This window comes from Palaemon carinicauda, chromosome 15 (genome assembly GCF_036898095.1).
Source record: "Palaemon carinicauda isolate YSFRI2023 chromosome 15, ASM3689809v2, whole genome shotgun sequence".
Lineage (NCBI taxonomy): Eukaryota > Metazoa > Arthropoda > Malacostraca > Decapoda > Palaemonidae > Palaemon > Palaemon carinicauda.
The window spans coordinates 55,678,181-55,686,621 of NC_090739.1; the positions used below are offsets into that span (position 1 = coordinate 55,678,181).

Here is an 8,441-nt window from a genome sequence, read left to right on the forward strand (position 1 = left end):
ATAAATCCACCTGGAATTCATTTTATGGTAACAGGTGGGGGTTCGAATCTCCACTCGGCCAGAAGCTGTTACCATAAAATGGTGGAGATGGGTTTATTTCAAGTCTATGAACAGATTCCAGAATTCAACAGGAATATGTACAGGGACCTGTCATAAACTTTTTTCTCTCTTGATAGCTCAGTCGGTAGTGTCTTCGCAGGCATGGTTTCCGGCTGTACAGGTGGGGGTTCGAATCTCCACCCGGCCAGAAGCTGTTACCATAAAATGAATTCCAAGTGAATATATATTCCCAAGATAGAATTCTTGTATTAAATGCCATTCGTGGGTGATATTTATATTGATTGAAATCACATGTGTGCATGTATGTGTATATATATATATATAATATATACACGCACATTATATATATATATATATAATATATACATGCACATTATATATATATACACGCACATTATATATATATATATATATATATATATATATATAAAACTTATAAAATGTGCTCCATTTTCATTTGCAACTTTGCCAAGACCCTCAACATTCATCACATTCTCTCTACCTTGATTATTCCTTCCAGCTTTAGTATTGAGGTCACCACTCATAATTTGCATATATCTCTCTGGGATCACATCTATTACACTTGTTCTTCATGGTATTTATCTTTCCTTTCTTCCAGGGAATCAGTTCTTGGTGAATAGCAAACTATAATAATTATATTGCACTGCTTTGATTTAAACTTTGCAAGTAACAATATACTACCTGTATTTCCAGCTCCTCATTCCATTAATGACTTTTCTGCTCTTGGTGTCATCATCATTCCTATCCCTTCTCTTCCAACTCCATTTGTTCTTCCTGAGTGGATATATCCATTGCCTTAGTCTAAGCGTTCTTTACAAATCCCCTTACAACATGTTTCACTTAGGGCCAAGATATCCAAATTATATTTCATAAATTCATTCTCTAGTTGCTGTAACTTCCCAATCTGATTCATAGATAAAATATTCTTTAGTATTTACAAACTTGGAGATTCTTAGGCCCCCTTTATGCCCGGGACTGGGAGCTATTTCATTTTCACTTCCCATAGACCAACTAAATCCATAGAAGATTCATTGGTTAAACTCATTAAAGGATAGCCAGTTCCTTGTGATGCAGTCCATATCTTACTGAGGAAAGAGACCCCTGCCGGTTTATACTAATTCCAGTAAGACAAGAGCCAGGTATTTGGAGTGGAGGAGTATCCAGGGCACCAAACGGATAAACATTTTTCATATCACAAATGTAATTAAGGGCCTTTATTTATGGAACCCAGCCCTCAAAGAAAATAATTAGTGCCACCTTTAAAAGAACTGAAGCAGTTTTTTTAGCACTCACTTGTGGTAAATAGACAAGTCTTGTATTCAAGCATTTAATTTTCTACGTGTTTGGTTATATTATATACTGAATTGTTCCCATTCATTTCAGGTTTTGTACTTCTACTTATTTTTTTCATGTTTTTCCATTATCGTTAAAAAGAAAACATGTTTTTTTTTAACCTTTCATAAATCAATATTTTGTCTATTGATTTAAATGGTTAAAAATATTTTCAAAGAACTACCATTTACCAATAATTTTCTTAATTAAGAATACATATGAATATATAAGAATATAAAAGATTAGAACATGCACAAAATCTATTACTTTATGACTTATCATGAATTAGTTGCTTTTCTAATCTAGTGTCCAAAATTGCCTTTCCAATTTTCAAGACGAGGCAAACCTGGACAATAGATATTCCAGATTTTTTCATAAATTTTTAATTCGAAACCTTCCTTTAGTATGACCTACTAACTTTTCTAGAAATAATTTCTAGTATTATTTCTGCGAAGCCCTAAAATGAAGGCGGCAATTATTGGAAACCCATATTCATTTTTTTAGTGGTATTATAATATTTTTCAAAACCAAACATACAAATATTAATAAAGTAGTAGGTTGGGTAATTTCTAACAGCCTTATAGTTTTCGAAAATAATAGTTCGAGACATTGCATCTGACCAATTTTGCCTTACCCCAATATTACATTAAGTATTCATTTCCGTAAAAAATAAGTGTAATTTTCGAAGGAAACGGGCGTTTTTCTGTTAGGAAGAGTTGGTTTTTACTAGGAAAAGTTTCCCCGACCGTAAGTACAGTAATACCGACATACAAGTACACTAGACTGGACTTCTGACTTCTTTATCTATTGCATCGTAGAATAATGATAGAAAGGGAACTAGGAAAAGAAGCATATATGAACATTTCAAATATTATGGAACTTGCCTTGCCCTTTAACCTTAAAGAAATAGAAGACTCCAGATGCTAATTCAGAGATATTAGTGGCTGCGGCGCGGCAAGGTCCCTTACTATATAGATCTTTGAGAGCACTTTCACAACGATAAAGAATTTTCCATCATATGTGTGTACACATAACGCTACCAAGCATTTAACCTTACGAATCAATAATATGTATTAGGAAAAGAAGGCCAACAAACTTAGAATAGAAAATACACCAACGTCCAATCTATTTAAAATAACCGTGACTTTCCACCATTGTTGTTTCAAGACGCCTTCCTGCCGTAGTCTAACTGACTAGGAGGAAGCTGCGTATTCAACGCCATGCTTACGCAACAAAATATGACGTTACTACTTAAATTCTTTACACTTAAACATGCACACAACATACGCGTTTAGCTAGGGGGGATCACTTACCAGTATAAATAATAAGAGCAGCGTAAGCACAACACAAGCACTGAGTAGTAATGATTTGCCGATGGGGTGAACCGCAAGTCCGCAACACGCTACAAAGGTCGGTGAAGTGAGACTGTCAACTTTAGCAACACTTGGGTGGTACGGACCGATATGGAAATGTTAGTTTATACACTTCTAAATAGATGGCGAAAAGTCAAGTTCCATAATTGAAAGTAGATGTTTAATCTCATTTGCTATTTTCATGAACTTATTGGGTAATTAGATTATACAATATGTAATTTAGCTTTGTTGGTAACGCTATAGATAAATAAAACGTCCATTTATATCTTCTGTTATGCACAACTTGCGCCTTTCAAACGTCACATGTCCTACTTCTTCGGCAGATATCGTTTGTTCTTCATAAGATAGTCTCTTCAATTATTTTTTTATGAGAATATTGAAAATACAATTATCAGCCATTTATTTTCAGTTACTGTTTACCCGCCAGTGTTTCATAATTCTTTTGTTTCTAGTCATATTATCGGCATTTTTTCTTCAATTTACAGAAATGCAACTAAAATGTGTTCAACTTAATAAAATCTCAAACTACAGCATGTTATTACACGCAGTATAACCTTTATAAGACTACAGATATCTTGTTACTTCATACTCACAGCACCAAAACTAGGTTAAATATGCTGAAATAAAATTATGGATAAGTAGGATTGCCTCTAAGAAATTTGTACTTGTTTATTTAAAGATAGATTTTCCACTTTTCTTGCGCAAAAATAGGAAATGTTACCATACGTTCCCGGTCATCCAAGACATAGTCTACTGTGCGATGATTCAGTCCCCTGTATACTATTGACATTTCAGCAACTACCTTGATTGTTATGTGACCATTGGTGCTAGATACTTCCTAATCGTTCATTCATTCATTACCAAGTGTCCCTTATTTGGTAAATTTAAAATTTCATAGAAATCTATTCTAATTAATTTTTGTTATATGAAATTATGCTTTATTTTCATTAAACACTCAGTTCGCAAGACTTTACTATTGTATTTCTAACCAAAGTAGGCTATTTCCTCATTCTGCGCCTGTTTGTAAATTTTCATTTGTTATTAATTTTACTCAGCTTTACCTTAGGGTTGTTCTCGTCCTATCACGCATGGAAACCATAATTCCTAGGCCCTACAGAACCCACTAGATTTGTTTGTCGTTATATTCATGTGTATTAAGAGTATCACACAACGTATTACGCGTTATTTGTTTTTGGAATCGTGTTTACTGTGAATTATGGGGTTGGGCGTATGTAGATAGGCTTCGCTACTGTAGCCTATGGTGGGATAGGGTAGGAGGGGGAGGGTAGGGGGAATTAGGATGGTAGGGGAAAGTGTTCAAATGAAGTAGTGGGAGGTGAAAAGATTGGGCAGACCAATAGCTTTTTTTCCCGAGGGGCTTGTGTTTTCAAGATTATTCTTTTTCTATGGTTTATTTCTTTATGTTTATTTACCTTCTTGTATGTTTTTAATGCTCTGGATTTGGTACGTACTGAGCAATGAATAGAGCAATCCACCAGTAATGCTCGTTTGGGTCACTTGTTGCAAGTTCTGGGTAAGCGGTTTTTAATCTTCCCCAGGTTTGTGTGGCCCTTCTGTGATACCTGACATTAAATGATTCAAGATTATATATATATATATATATATATATATATATATATATATATATATATATATATATATATATATATATATATATATATATACATACATACATATATATATATATATATATATATATATATATATATATATATATATATATATATATATATATATATATATTATGGAGTGTTTCGCTGTTTTCATTGTTGTTATTATTATCATTATTATTGTTATCATGGTTTAGGTTTTGGTCATAAATGTTTCTTATGCTTCTATTTTGGAATTTTTATAAGGTTTTCATCTTTGATTGAGCCATTATGCATGCTGGTGCTGGATATTCAAATAGTTTCTAGATGAACCAGCTGCGTTTTATCTCTCTTGTTCTGGGTTGTTCTCGTTCAGTTTTGTAGATAAAAAACTTTATAACTTGTTAATGTCTGTATATGCTTGTCTCATTATGTTTGATTTTTTGTTTTTTTTGCCGTTCTTGACTAGAATGGGTTGTATATATACTGACGCTCTGTCCAAATAAAGTTAGATACATTCACTCCGCTTATCATTTAATACTTAACTGGTACTTCTGCACATTGGTGACCACCAGAGTGTCCAGTTCCCTCCTGCTTTCCCCCGCACCGCTGTGTCTTATCGTTTGATGTGTCGCCCTCAGACACTGACTCTACTATCAATGCCACACCCTTGAAACTACCATTTTTTGCCAGCGTAGAAGCGTTCGCCTGGTTCCAGTGTGCTGAAGTCCAGTTTTGCATCAATGTTGTGGTTCAGTCAAGTACCAAAGTAGATGACATTTTTGCAGTGATCCCCTAGGATACTTTTTTGAAAATCTCTAATTGGGGACACACAAATAACGTACAACGCCCTAAATTCTTACCTACTGGAGCAGTACTCACCATCACTAGCCGCCCACATAGCAAAAATTTTTCAGCTTTCTCAACAACTATTGGGGAACTAGAGGGCTTTGCTCACCCTCAGGGAAATGATCAGCATCGCTCGTCTGCAACCTGTCACAGACGGCTCTCCTTGTGAAGTGAATCTCCTGCATACCCTTGGCACCTACCTGAACTTGCATGGAGTGCCATCCCCGATGTTCATATTTTGCTCATGAGGACCTGATGACCAAAGTCGACGGCCTTATGGACAGCCACTTCACCACCTTCAAGTCCACCCTCAACACCTCCACTCCTGACAAAGTACACAACTATTCAACGGCGATTGAAACATGTGTTTCCGGTAGGACATAGATGCCCACCCTGTGACGTGCCAGAGCGGTGACAAAACCGCGCATCACCCACCACTTACTTACACCCCAACCAACGACCTTTACAGCCACTTACTGACGCCTATCACCCACAGTTATGCTACTACCACTCCAAATTCGGGGATGCTGTGAAGAAATGTGTGAATGGCTGTCAGTGGCCAAAAAACGTGTAAGTAGGCCATCGCTTGCGGCGGTGGCCTCCCCTGTCACTAATCTTTTGATTTTACATGACGCAGGTACGGGTGTGCGATTTTTGGTAGACACGGGAGCTTGCCATTCTCTTCTGCCAAGGCCACTCTCCAGGACACGACATAGTCTGTCTAAGTCTGCCAATATCTGCTTGGTAGCTACCAACGGATCTGCGATACCAACCCACGGTTATGAAATCCTCCCATTATAGTTTGGAAGCGCCAAATATATGTGGAAGTTTCTTGTTGCTGATGTCACATTGCCAATCCTCAGTGCAGACTTCCTTTCACACTCCCACCTCTTGGTCAATGTAGGTCACCGACGGTTGGTCAACGCCGATTCGTACTACTTGATGCCCCTCCAACCCGCCCGCTCTGACCTCGCTCTCCGCATCAGTGCACCCATGGATGCCTACGCCCACCTTCTCACGTCATACCCAGAAGTTTTCGTTGAGAACTGCGTCAAATGCCCACGGTTCCCGCGAAACATGGTATTTATCGCCATATCAAGACGACAGGGCCCCTAGTGTTCACAAGATTCAGATGTCTGGCCTAACACTGGATCGTTTGGTTGAAACTAAACAACCATTCACCGAAATGGAACAAATGGGCCTTTGTCATAAGGCCTCCAACCCATGGTCGTCACCCTTACATATCATCCTGAAAAAAGATGGCTCTCTGCACCCATGTGGGGATTGCAGGTACCTGAACATGCAGACAGAATCGGATCACTACCCCCTCCCAAACATTGCTGACATGACCTCCTACTTGCATAATGCAAAGGTTTTCTCCATGCTCAACCTCCTGAAGGAGTACTATCAGGTGCCCATGAACCCAGAAGACATCCTCAAGACCACCATCACTACCTCCTTTGATACATACACCTTCAATTACTCCTGTTTTGGCCTTCGTAATTCTGGGGCCACTTTTCAACGTCTCATGGACGGCATCTCAGGCGACTTCCCCTTTCGTGTATGTTACGTGGAGGCATAATTGTGTTCTCTTCCTCCAAAGAAGACCACCTCCGTCATCTACGCATCGTACTCGACCACCTACAACAGAACGGCCTTGAAGTCTGGTATGACAAGCGTACCTTTAGCGCCAATGAAGTATCGTTCTTAGGGCACCGCATCACTCCTGAAGGAGTCCACTCACTCCCTGAGAAGGAAGCAGCCATTCAGAACTTCCCCACGCCCTCAACCATCAAAGTACTGCAAGAATCTTTGACCGTAATCAACTACTATCACCATTTCCTGCCAGCCATTGCTGCCATTTTTGCCCCCCTCTATGCCTCCCCTAAGGGCAAGCTAAAAGACCTGAAGTGAGGTCCCCTTCAAGAAGTGGCCTTCTGAAATGCAAAGAATGCCCTATCAACGACTGCTGCTATCACTTTTCCGATCCTACAGGCATCTCTCGTTTCTCTCCACTGATGCCAGCGACTTCGCTATTGGGGCAGTCCTCAAGCAGGTGGTCAATGACTCTCCCAGCCCATTGGCCTTCTTCAGTAGAAAACTGTCCAAGGCGGAATCCGACTACTCTGCCTTCGACCGTGATTTACTGGCGGTGCACTTGGCAGTACGCCACTTTTGCAACTTCTTGGAAGGTACGCCCTTTGTCATTTGCACGGATCACATGCCTCTGGTGCATGCCTTCACTCAACAGTCCAATGGCTGGTGCACCCGTCAATGCCAACATCTCTCCACCGTGGCTGAATACAATTGTACCCTTCAGCACGTCCCTGGGAAAAGGAATCCCGTTACTGATGCCCTGTCCAGAAACACATTGGCCACCATTAGCCTGGGATAGGATTATAATGCCTAGGCAGAAGCCCAACTAAAAGGATCCAGAGTTCCAAGCATGTAAGACATCCTGCACATCCCTCCGTTAGGAGGACGTCCCTCTCGACGAATCCAATGCCACCCTCCTCTGACATCACTACTGTACTAGTAGACTTAGACCATGGATACCTTCTCCCATGTGCTGACAGGTGTTTGATTTCATTCACAGGCTTTCACATCCCTTGTGCTGTTCTACTGTACAGCTACTGAAGACAAACTTCATTTGGCATGGCATTACAGTACTAAGGATTGGGTCCACGCCTGTACTTCATGCCAAGTCTCAAAAGTACATCGACACACGGATTCAGGAGTGGTCCTCTTTCCGCAGCCTCAACGGTGCTTTGCCCTCATTCACATCGATGTTGTAGGCCCCCTTCCCACATCTCAAGGACATTGTTACCTGTTTACTGTCATCGACTGCTCTACTCGTTGGCCTGAAGCCATTCCCATGGAAACTGCAATGTCCGCCTCTTGTATATCTGCCTTACTCTCAGGATGGATAGCAAGATTTAGTATCCCTGAGCATATTACTTCCAATAGGGGTACCACTTTCACCTCTCAATTGTGGACATCATTAGAGAATCTCCTGGGTATCACCCTTCATCAGACAACCTCATAAAACCCTGCTGCCAACGGTACGGTTGAACCTTTTCACCGTACCCTCAAAGCAGCTTTGATGTCACGCTGCAAACACTCCACTGGTTTACTCAGCTTCCCTGGGTCTTCCTGGGTCTATGGACTACTCCCAAAGACACTCTGGATGTCTCGG

At 40.0% G+C, this 8,441-nt stretch overlaps 1 protein-coding gene across 6 annotated transcripts in view; it reads right to left on the minus strand.

Moving 5' to 3' along the window:
* Nucleotides 1–2,885, minus strand: part of LOC137654612 (RNA-binding protein 1-like) — a 130,412-nt gene extending 127,527 nt beyond the window's left edge. For 2 of the 6 annotated variants that reach the window (XM_068388407.1, XM_068388406.1), the window contains exon 1: nt 2,727–2,884. The gene's annotated coding sequence lies outside the window, so the exon portion shown is untranslated. Of the gene's footprint in view, nt 1–2,726 lie in introns of all 6 variants that reach the window. The other 4 variants (XM_068388405.1, XM_068388404.1, XR_011046663.1 and 1 more) reach the window with 3 other exon arrangements.
* Nucleotides 2,886–8,441: the final 5,556 nt, after the last annotated feature.